The following is an 11,879-nucleotide window of genomic DNA, read 5'->3' on the forward strand; positions in this document are numbered from 1 at the left end:
CCTCAGTACAGGGGAATGCCAGGGCCAAGAAGTGGGAGTGGGGGAGAGGGGAGGGAGGAGGGTTTGGGGGACTTAGCATTGGAAATGTAAATGAAGAAAATACCTAATTAATAAAAAAAAAGAAAATGAATTTATTTTCTCAGGAAAGTTATAAAACCAAATATCTCTCTATTGCTACAGGCTGGTTTTGTAATTAAAGAAACAGGCAATATGAATGTCTGAACAGGGGCATGGGAGAGTGAAGATAAAACCTTGAGAAATGCAGTCACCCTCCCACTCCCAGACAGATTTACAGGGTTACTTTTTATCCAAGTAAGTCATCAAACGCATTTAGCTGTCCCTTCAAATACATCTTAACTGTTTGCTTAGAAATTTGTGTAACTGAGTAAATAGGTACCTTGTTTTCCTGCAGCTCTTTGTAGTTCCTCCTCCTTTCAAAAGTCCTATAATAATATGATAGATTTTTACAAAAGTCAACTTTTACACAACTTACCTAGACAACTTCTAATGTATTTCCAAGTACATTACTCAACCAAAACAAACTCTGTAAGGGCTATTTGTACCTCAGCAACCCTTCAGTCCTTGCTGTTCTTAACACTGTACCAGACTTAGTTCTGTTTCTGCAACTGATCTGCAACTGCAAGTAGTCAAATGGTAAATGTTTAGCATCTTTCAAGACTCAGCTTCTTCTCTGCATGACTTACCTACTCTTTTCTCTTGAATTTTCTGCCTTTCTCTTTTCTTTACACTTGAAAGACAGTAAGGAACTACAGACCACCTGAAAACACCAACCTAAAAAAAATGTATATGAATATCTCTTACCTACCTTTTTCCCTTCTGAGAGACAGTTTATGGTAAAAGACAGATACTAGAGTGACCATATGTAATAAGTAACAAATACTGGCAATTTCTTTCAGTGTGTTTTTTGAGGCAGCCTGACCTGACACTTTGCTCAGCAACCAGATTTGTTGGAAATCACAATGCTCATTTAGTGATAATGTGGGTAACCTGTTGGAAAAATTATGGTGTAAATGTCAAAATATCACTCCACCAACCAACTTGAAGCCAATACTTGTGAGTAGAGCCCAAGTACTCTGCTCCCATTACTCACCAGTCAGGTTGCCTAGACTTCAGCAAGCCAGAAAGATAATCACTAGAGACTTAACCCAAGCTACATCTTTCAGTTGTACTGACCTAACAACTCCAAAAAAAGCTTCACATGGGTGAATCTAAGGTGAACACTTTTCTAGTTCTTCTTTGCAGATATCTAAACTCTGACTTGTATTAATCAAGTGGGTTAGAAATGAAATGTTGTCAGATGGCATGTAACATGGACAGAACTGGATTTTTTTACTTTGACACATTAAATTTCTTAATGTACAAAGATATTCGTTTGAAATAAGCAACTGAAATATATACTTTTAACGATATTGGACCCATTGATAACCTTTTAACTATTTAAGTATTAAGTAGAGATTTCACTGGCAGGTCCTGCACACACACTGGTCTGGACTGAATTTTGAAAATATGTAATCTCTCCTTTAAAAAAATTCATAAAAAAATAAAATAAAATGATAAAAAGATGTAATCAATCTCTCTCATCTATCTATCTCTCTCTCTCTATCTATCTTTGTGTGTGTTTCTGAATGAGGATAAATTTATTGAATTAGCTTAATTACTTTATTTCTTTCTTGACGTTAATTTCAATTAAAAGCTAATAATTGAGAGAAAATCTTAAATAATATTCAAACTTTTTGTTCTTTGAGATTATTAATTGAGAACAAACTGTGGGAAACCAGACCCTCAACAACTCTCACCCTGAAGATTCGGCTGACCCTTTGATGGGAGTTATGTCACCCTCTCCTTCATGTCTCCACTTGGCACCTGGGACTGTTTAGATAGAGCCAACATTCCAGGATAAGCTGCAAGATGTTTGAAGCCTGCAATCAGCATCTGCCCCAGATGTCCATCCCTTTCTCTGTACTTTTATAATACTCCCTTGACCCCTCCCTATTTTCTCTCATTGTGTGCTTATAATCAGGCTTCTAGACTCCATTAAACAGACCTTGACAACACTTTGCTTGGTCTGGCTCCCTTTTCTCTGCCCATTTCTCTTTCAGGCCTCGGTCCTCCTTGACCCAGGGAATTACTAAGTCCTGCTGTTGGGACACGTGCACAAGGAGACCAGGTGCTGGCACTGACTGTAAGGGACTTGTGACCCTGGTCAGGCCTGGTTTTCTGCTTCCCTAATGCTGTCTCAGGTCCCACGCAATTGGATTGGAACAAAAGTTGTGTTCCACTCACCAGAGGTCCTAAGATTGTGTGGAGAGTCCTCTAGGGACCTTGGGGGTGTCTGCCAACTCCGCGCACAAGGTATCCCGGTGCTTGCGCCAACTAGAAAGAACTTGTCTGAAGTTCTTATAATAGAGATCCATCACTTTCTTAGTTAGAGTCACACCAAGGTATTTTATATTATTTGTGACTACTGTGAAGAGTGTTGTTTCCCTAATTTCTTTTTCAACCTATTTATCCTTTGTGTAGAGAACAACCACTGATTTGTTTGAGTTAATTTTATATCCAGCTACTTGACAGAAGCTGTTTAATCAGGTTTAGGAGCTCTCTGGTGGAATTTTTAGGATCACTTATATATACTATCATATCATCTGCAAATAGTAATATTTTGACTTCTTCCTTTCCAATTTGTATCCCCTTGAACTCCTTTTGTTGTTTAATTGCTCTACCTAGGACTTTAAGTACTATATTGAGTAGGTAGGGGAAAAGTGAGCAGCCTTGTCTAGTCCCTAATTTTAGGGGGATTGCTTCAAGTTTCTATGCATTTAGTTTGATATTTGCTACAGGTTTGCTGTAGATTGCTTTTTTTATGTTTAGGTATGTGCCTTGAATTCCTGATCTTCCCAAGACTTTTATCATGAATGGGTGTTGGATTTTGTAAAATGCTTTCTCAGCATCTAACAAGATGGTCATGTGGTTTTTGTCTTTGAGTTTGTTTATAAAGTAGATTACATTGATGGATTTCTGTATATTAAACAATTCCTGTATCCCAGCCTACTTTATCATAATGGATGATTGTTTTGATGTGTTCTTGGATTAGGTTTGCAAGAATTGTATGGAGTATTTTTGCATTGATATTCATAAGGGAAATTGGTCTGAAGATCTCTTTCTTTGTTTGGTCTTTAGGTGGTTTAGGTATCAGAGTAAATGTGGCTTCATAGAATGAATTGTGTAGAGTACCTTCTATTTCTACTTCATGAAATAGTTTGAGGTTAATTGGAATTAGGTCTTCTTTGAAGGTCTGATAGAACTCTACATTAAAGTACTGGGCTTTTGGGAGGGAAGGGGTTGTGAAAATATTAATGACTGCTTCTATTTTTTTAGGGCATATGGGGCTTTTTAGATCATTAATCAGATACTGATATAACATTGATACCTGGTATCTGTCTAGAAATTTGTTCATTTCATCCAGATTTTCCAGTTTTGTTGAGTATAGCCTTTGTAGTAGGATCTGATGATGCTTTGGATTTCCTCAGGTTCTGTTGTTATGTGTCCTTTTTCATTTCTGATTTTGTTAATTAGGATACTGTCCCTGTGCCCTCTAGTTATTCTGGCTAAGGGTTTATCTATCTTGTTGATTTATTCAAAGAAACAGCTTATGGTTTGGTTGATTCTTTGTATAGTATTTTCTGTTTCTACTTGATGGATTTCAGCCCTGAGTTTATTATTTCCTGCCGTCTACTCTTTTGGGTGAATTTGCTTCCTTTTGTTCTAGAGCTTTTAGGTGTGCTATCAAGCTGCTAGTGTGTACTCTCTCTAGTTTCTTTTTGGTAACACTCAGAACTATAAGTTTTCCTCTTAGGATTACGTTCATTGTGTACCATAAGTGTGGGTATGTTGTGGCTTCATTTTCATTAAACTCTAAAAAGTCTTTAAATTTCTTTCTTTGTCTCTTCCTTTACCATGTTATTATTGAGGAGAGTGCTGTTCAGCTTCTACATCAACGTTGGCTTTCTATTATTTATGTTGTTATTGAAGATCAGCCTTAGTCCTTGGTGATCTGATAGGATGAATGGAATAATATCTGTATTTTTGTATCTGCTGAGACCAGTTTTGTCACCAATTATATGGTCAATTTTTGAGGAGGTACCATGAAGTGCTGAGAAGAAGGTATATTTTTTTGTTTTAGGGTAAAATGCTCTGTAGATATCTGTTAAATCCATTTGTTTCATAACTTCTATTAGTTTCACTGTGTCTGTTTAGTTTCTGTTTACGAGATATGTCCATTGATGATAGTGGGGTGTTAAAGTCTCCTCCCTATTATTGTGTGTGCTGCAATGTGTGCTTTGAGCTTTACTAAAGTTTCCTTAATGAGTGTGGTTGCCCTTGCGTTTGGAGCATAGATATTCAGAACTGAGAGTTCATCTTGGTAGATGTTACCTTTTGATGAGTTTGAAGTGCCCCTCCTTGTCATTTTTGATAACTTTGGATTGGAAGTCAATTTTATTCGATATTAGAATGGCTACTCCAGCTTGGTTCTTTGGACCATTTACTTGGAAAATTGTTTTCCAACCTTTAACTCTGAAGTAGTGGCTCTTTTCCCCTGAGATGGGTTTCCTGTGTGCAGCAATATGTTGGGTCCTGTTTATGTAGCCAGTCTGTTAGTCTATGTCTTTTTATTGCGGAATTGAGTCCATTGGTGTTAAGAGATATTAAGGAAAAATAATTGTTTCTTCCTGTTATTTTTCTTTTTAGAGTTGGGATTCTGTTCTTGCTGCTATCTTCTTTTAGGTTTGTTGAAGGTTTGCTTTCTTACTTTTTCTAGGGTATCATTTCACTCCTTGTGTTGTAGTTTTCCCTTTATTATCCTTTGAAGGGCTGGATTCATGGAATGATATTGTGTGAATTTGGTTTTGTCATGGAATACTTTGGTTTCTCCATCTATGGTAATTGAAAGTTTTCCTGATTATAGTAGCCTGGGCTGGCATTTGTGTTCTCTTAGGGTCTGTATAACATCTGTCCAGGATCTTCTGGCTTTCATAGCCTCTGTTGAGAAATCCATTGTAATTCAAATAGGTTTTCCTTTATATGTTACTTGACCTTTTTCCCTTACTGCTTTTAATATTCTATCTTTATTTAGTTCATTCATTGTAATGATTATTATGTGTCAGAAGGAATTTCTTTTTTGGTCCAGTCTATTTGGAGTTCTGTAGGCTTCTTGTATGTTCATGGGCATCTCTTTCTTTAGGTTAGGGAAGTTTTCTTCTATAAATTTGTTGAAGATATTTGCTAGCCCTTTAAGTTGAAAATCTTCATTCTCACCTAACCTATTATCCTTAGGTTTGGTCTTCTCATTGTGTCCTGGATTTCCTAGATGTTTTGAGTTAGGATCTTTTTGCATTTTGCATTTTCTTTGATTGTTGTGCCCATGTTCTCTATGGATTCTTCTGCACTTGAGATTCTCTCTTCCATCTCTTATATTCTATTGCTAATTCTATGGTTCTTGATTTCTTTCCTAGTATTTCTATCTCCACAGTTGTCTCCCTTTGTGATTTCTTTACTGTTTCTACTTCCATTTTTAGACCCTGGATGGTTTTGTTCAATATTTCCCCTGTTTGATAGTGTTTTTCTGTAACTCTTAAAGGGATTTTTGTGTCTTCCTTTTAAGAGATTCTAACCTGTGTTCTCCTGTATTTCTTAATGTCCTCCATCATCATTATGAGAAGTGACTTTAGATCCATATTCTTGCTTTTCTGCTGTGATGGTGTATCCACAACTTACTGTGGTGGGAGATCTTGGTTCTGATGATGCCAAGTAATCTTGATTTCTGTTGCTTCTGTTCTTATTCTTGCCTCCTTACATATGATTATCTCAAGTGCTTGTTGCCCACAGTATATCTGATTGGAGCCTGTCCTTCCTTTAATCCCAGTTGATTCAGGACTCCTCAGAGTCCAGCTTTCTCTGTGATCCTGTGATTCCAGGACCTTGTGAATCTGAGATTCTGGATGTGTTGGCAGTTAAGCTTCCTCTCAGACCCTGAGATCCTGGTGTAATCAATCTCCTGCTATCCTGGTATGCTGAAATCCTAAGTTCATGGGCATCTTAAGGTGCCTGGAAGTGGTGTCTCCTCTGGGAACCATGGGGCTGTCTGGTGTGGTCAAAACCAAGGTATACCAGCACCAATCATAAGTAACCCAAGCCGATTGTCAGGCAGGGCTCCTATGTCCTTACTGCTGCTGTCACAGGCCCATCATGATTGTTTTGGAACAGATGTTGTGTTCCACTCACCAGTGATCCTAAGATCTTGGGACTGCTAGGGCGCCTGTGGCATGGAGAGTCCTCTGGGGATGTGGGACCATCCTCCAAGTTCATGCCCAAGGTTGCCAGGAGCTGGCACCAACCACAATGAGTGTTCTTTATATATATATATATTTTTTTTTAATTAGGAATTTTCTTCATTTACATTTCAAATGCTATCCCAAAAGTCCTCCATACCCTCCCCCTCCCACTCCCACTCCACTACCCACCCACTCCCACTTCTTGGCCCTGGAGTTCCCCTGTACTGGGGCATATAAACTTTGCAATACCAAGGGGCCTCTCTTCCCAAAGATGGCTGAGTAGGCCATCTTCTGCTACATATGCACCTAGAGACACAAGCTCTGGGGATACTGGTTAGTTCATATTGTTGTTCCACCTATAGGGTTGCAGAGCCCTTTAGCTCTTGTATACTTTCTCTAGCTCCTCCATTGGGGGTCCTGTGTTCCATCCAATAGCTGTCTGTGAGCATCCACTTCTATGTGTGCCAGGCAATGGCCTTGCCTCACAAAAGACAGCTATATCAGGGTCCTTTCAGCAAAATCTTGCTAATGTATGCGATGGTGTCTGTGTTTGGAGGTTGATTATGGGATGGATCCCCAGGTATGGCAGTCTCTAGATGGTCCATCCTTTTGTCTCAGCTCCAAACTTTGTCTCTGTAACTCCTTCTTTGAGTGTTTTGTTCCCAGTTCTAAGAAGGGGCAAAGTGACCACACTTTGGTCTTCGTTCTTCTTGAGTTTCATGTGTTTTGCAATTGTAACTTGGGTATTCTAAGTTTCTGGGTTAATATCCACTTATCAGTGAGTATATATCATGTGAGTTCTTTTGTGATTGGGTTACCTCACTCCAGGTCCATTCACTTGCCTAGGAATTTCATAAATTCATTCTTTTTAATAGCAAAGTAGTACTCCATTGTGTAAATGTACCACATTTTTTGTATCCATTCCTCTGTTGAGGGACATCAGGGTTCTTTCCAGCTTCTGGGTATTATAAATAAGGCTGCTATGAACAGAGTGGAGCATGTGTCCTTATTACCAGTTGGAAAATCTTCTGGATATATGCCCAGGAGGTATTGTGGGATCCTCTGATAGTACTATGTCCAGTTTTCTGAGGAACTGCTAGACTGATTTCCAGAGTGGTTGTACAAGCTTGCAATCCCACCAACGATGGAGGAGTGTTCCTCTCACAATGAGTGTTCTTAACTGCTGAGCCATGTCTACAGCTTCAGCTATTTCTATTAGTAAGGCTCTGAAGTAGAATTTGAAATAAATTCTGAATATTCACTCCATTTTTCTCAGGATTACTTTGGCTATCTAGGGTATTTCATATTCATATATAATTTTTGTTTAGAAAGTCATATATGTGTATGACACATCATGTTCCTCCACTCTCCTCCTTTTAATCTCCCAGTGTCTCTCCATTTCCTTAAGTTCAGAGTCTCTTATTAATTATGATTATTACATATACATATGCATATTGGTTTATAAATGCAACCTTTTAAAATATTGGCCCTATGTGTTTACAGCTGATTCTTTAGGATTGGCTAGCCTATTGGGGAAACTCAACTCTGGAGAAGTCTGGTATTCTCTCTCTCTCTCTCTCTCTCTCTCTCTCTCTCTCTCTCTCTCTCTCTCTCTCTCTCTCTCTCTCTCCTCTCTCAGCAAACATTAATTTACTGTAGCTTTTCTTATAGAACTGATGTTTTGTCAGAGATACAAGTTTTGTGAAATGTCATACAGAGGTTTGGATGAGGTACTACATCTGTAGGTTATTATTAGTAGTATAAATAATTCTATAGTATCAAATCTCCCCATACATGAGCATGGGAGATATCTCTTCCCATCTTTTAGTATCTGCAACTTCATTTTTAGCGTTTTAAAGTTTTTATTGTAAATGTCTTTCACTTCTTTGGTGTTCTGATGTGTTATTTAATTTTTACATCAACCTAATACAAAGTAGAGTCACTGTGGAATCATGAAACTCAGTTGAGAAAATGCCTCAATCCAATTTCACAATTTCTTGATTGAAGATTGAAATAAGTGGTGTGACACTCTGAGTTGATGGTCCTTAGTACAATAAGAAACTAGTCTAAACCAGTGATGGAATACAAGCTGGTAATCAGTACCCTTCTGTTGCCTCTGCATCAGTTCCTGCCACCAAATCTCTGCTCTGAATTCCTTCAGGGATAAACTGTGATGAAGAATTGTAAGCTGATTAAACTCTTTCCACTTTCTATATTCATATAGGGCTTATGAACATATGGTAAAATCATCTAGTATTGGACCTATGTTTTTAGGGCTGACCCTTTAGGATTGGGTAGCCTATGTGGAAACTCATGACTAAAAGCCAATTTTCTTTGGTCTTGGTATTTTATCAAAACAATAGAAGTCCTAATTAAGACAACTGGTTTCTTCATTTAATTTTAAAACTACCTTTATCTATTTTTATTCTTTAATCATTTTTTTACAGTCCAGACTATATCCTCTTTGAATATGCCCCAACTGCTCCCCATTCCAAACCTCCCCCACCCATTTCCAAGAGGATATCCCCACTCCCCACCCTCACCACACCAGGTCTCCACATACCCTGAGGCATCAAATCTCTCAAGATTTAGGCCCATATTCCCACACTGGGGCCAAACCAGGCAGTCCTTTGCTATATATGTCTTGGCAGCATCATATTGGCTGGTGTATGCTACCTGGTTGGTGGCTCAGTGTATGACAGTTCTTGGGGGTCCAGTCAGTTGAGACTGTTAGTCTTCCAATGGGCCCACATTTCTCCCAGCTTCTTCCAGCTTTTTCCCAATTCAACCACAGTGGTCCCTAGCTTCAGATCATTGGCTGGGTCTCTCAGCAGCCATCCATGCTAGGCTCCTGTCTGCAAGCACACCACAGCATCAGTATCAATATCAAGGCCCTGATCCTTTTCTTGAGTTGTGTCCATCTTTATCTTAACCTAGATTTCATTATAAATTTGATAGAATCTAGAGTCACTTGGGAAGAGATACTCAACTGAAGGATTGTTTCTATCAGATCTCAGTGGCCATGACATGAGAGACTGTCTTAATGAATGACTGATGCAAGAGAGCCCAGTTCACCACATGTGACACAGTCTCTAAACAGGAATAAGAATGTGAACTGACCATGATCCACAAAATAAACGAGTAAGAAAAATTTCTCAATGGTTTGTGCTTCTGTTCCTAATCTCTTCCTTCTCTCCCCTTTCAAAGATGGAATGTATAAGTCAGTACTAATATAAATCCTTTCCTCCCAAAAGTAACTTTTGATCATTGTACTCACACAGAAACAGAAGGCAAATGAATTCTTGGTGAGGCTAATTCCCAATCTTTGCTGTTTACTTTTCTTTGAAGCAATTTTGAATGAAATTATTTTCCTAAATTCTTTCTTGGTGTGTTTCTAATTTCTATCAACAAGACATCATTTCCTGACAAGAATATACGGATCTTTTTCCTGTTTGTTTACATTTAACTTCTGTCTCTTTATGATCTTGTCTACATGCTTCAAGCCCAATATGAAAAAAGAGCTGAGAAAATGAACAACACCCTTGTCTTGCTCCTGACTGTAGTGAAATATTTCAGTTGTTAAACATGTATTATATTGGTGACTATAGGTTTGCTGTACTTAACATTCATTATTTTGTTTGAATTTGTTTATATGGTGGATTAAATTAATGGGTTTCCATGCCTGCACCCCTGGAATGAAGTCCACTTATTCATGGACACCGTTTGTTTATATGTGTTCTTGAATTTGATTTGCAAGTATTTTATTGAGTATTTTTGCATGGATATTCATAAGGGAAATTATTCTAATGGTCCCTTTTTTTTTTGTTCGGTCTTTGTGCAGCAGCATAACTGTCACTTCATAGAATGAATTAAGTAATGTTTCTTCTGTTTCTACTTTGTGGAATACTTTGAAAACTATTGGTACTTGGTCTTCTTTGAAGATGTGGTAAAATTCTGGACTAAAAGCATCTGGCCCTGGGCCTTTTTTAGTTGGGAGACTTTTAGTGACTGCTTATATTTCCTTAGAGGTTATGGGATGTTTAGATGGTTTATCTGATCCTGATTTAAATTTGTTACATAGTATGTGTGTAGAAAATCATCCATTTCACCTAGAATTTCAGTTTTCTTGAGTATATTGTTTTGTAGTAGGATCTGATGACTTTTTGAATTTCTTCAGGTTCTGTTGTTTTGTCTCCTTTATCAATTCTGATGTTAGTAATTTTGATACTGTTACTGGATCCTCAGTTTGGCTATAGGTTTATTTCTCTTGTTGATCTTCTCAAAGAACCACCTCTGCAGCCAACCATCCTAGAACTCCATGATCTCTTTGAACTTTCAATGTGGTTAACAAGCAACACTTGTATTTAATCTGATCTGTAGCCTCCCATAAACCTGAAGCAGGCTAAACCAGAACTTGACCTTGCTGCCACTAAGGAAATTATCTAGGGTGGAGCCTTCCTCCCTAGATCACTCTATTGTTCTGCCACTGCTGCTGTTCCTCTTCAAGATACTGCTACCTGCTGAGAGCCCCCCCCCCACTCGGGAGCTATTCCAGAGATTATGTCCTATCCTGCCCGTCTTCACCTGCAGCTGGTTCCAAGCTCCAAAGATGAATTGGTGGAAATGGACTCTCCTCGCAACCCCCCCTTTTATTAAGCGTGTCTGCCATTAAAAATTTGAACCTTCATCAGAACACTGTCTTGGTTCCATATTTCTCTTGTAGCCTAGTTTCCCTCTCTTTCAGCACTGGTCTGCTATTCAGGTGTACTCATCCTTGTGAGCCACTGGAAAGCTCACAATGCTGATCCATCTAAGTGGCTAGTGAATGGGAAGAGAGATTGAGGGGTTGGCAATCATCCTGGTGCAGCACCTTTATCATAGTCTTAAATAGGAGCCTGGCCCATTCTTTCACAATTGGGATAGTAGCTCCTAAGATTCAACAAGAGGTCATGAAGATTGAAATGCATCCAGGACTTTATAGGTGCCTTTTGTGAAGCTCAAGACCAGGTTATTTTCTATGTAGCACTTTTGCATAAAGTTGAGAGACAGGAGATATCCCTCAGAAGGTCCACCATTTAGAGAGGAAGAAAGCAGAAGCAGTTTGGTCTTCTGTAATTGTCCTAACCTTGAGGCTTCCACTTAAGTGAGGGCATCTGAATTATCTCCCAACTCTTTAACCTCATGAATCAAAGCTACAGCTTCTTTAAAATCCTTCATTAGCCTATACCAGATGCTTCCTTTTCAATCCACTAGGCATGCTTTTCCCAAACTACAATTTCTACAGTGTGTGATATAAATTTTTTTTCACACATCATTTTGTCTAACCTCACTGGGAATAGGAATTTTAGATTCAACCAATGAGCTCTATTTTCAATATGTAATCCTTTGTGCTTGACAAACTATAAATCGCTTTCTGCTTCTTACATTTTGTATATATTTCAGAATAGATTCAATAAAATTCCTTTCTAGTAATCCATAAATCACTTTAATGAAATACTATATTTTGTGTGAATATATTAGAATCAAATT

General features: G+C 38.3%; 1 long non-coding RNA gene across 1 annotated transcript; it reads left to right on the forward strand.

Annotated features, from left to right (window-relative positions):
• Nucleotides 1–444: 444 nt before the first annotated feature.
• Nucleotides 445–2,075, forward strand: LOC147002610 (uncharacterized). Its single transcript, XR_015048387.1, has 2 exons — nucleotides 445–654; nucleotides 1,767–2,075. It is a non-coding gene; the product is annotated as an uncharacterized LOC147002610 (long non-coding RNA).
• The last annotated feature ends 9,804 nt before the right edge of the window (nucleotides 2,076–11,879 follow it).

Source organism: Mus caroli, unplaced genomic scaffold (assembly GCF_978045245.1).
Source record: "Mus caroli unplaced genomic scaffold, Mus_caroli_1 scaffold_9, whole genome shotgun sequence".
NCBI classification, from domain to species: Eukaryota; Metazoa; Chordata; class Mammalia; order Rodentia; family Muridae; genus Mus; species Mus caroli.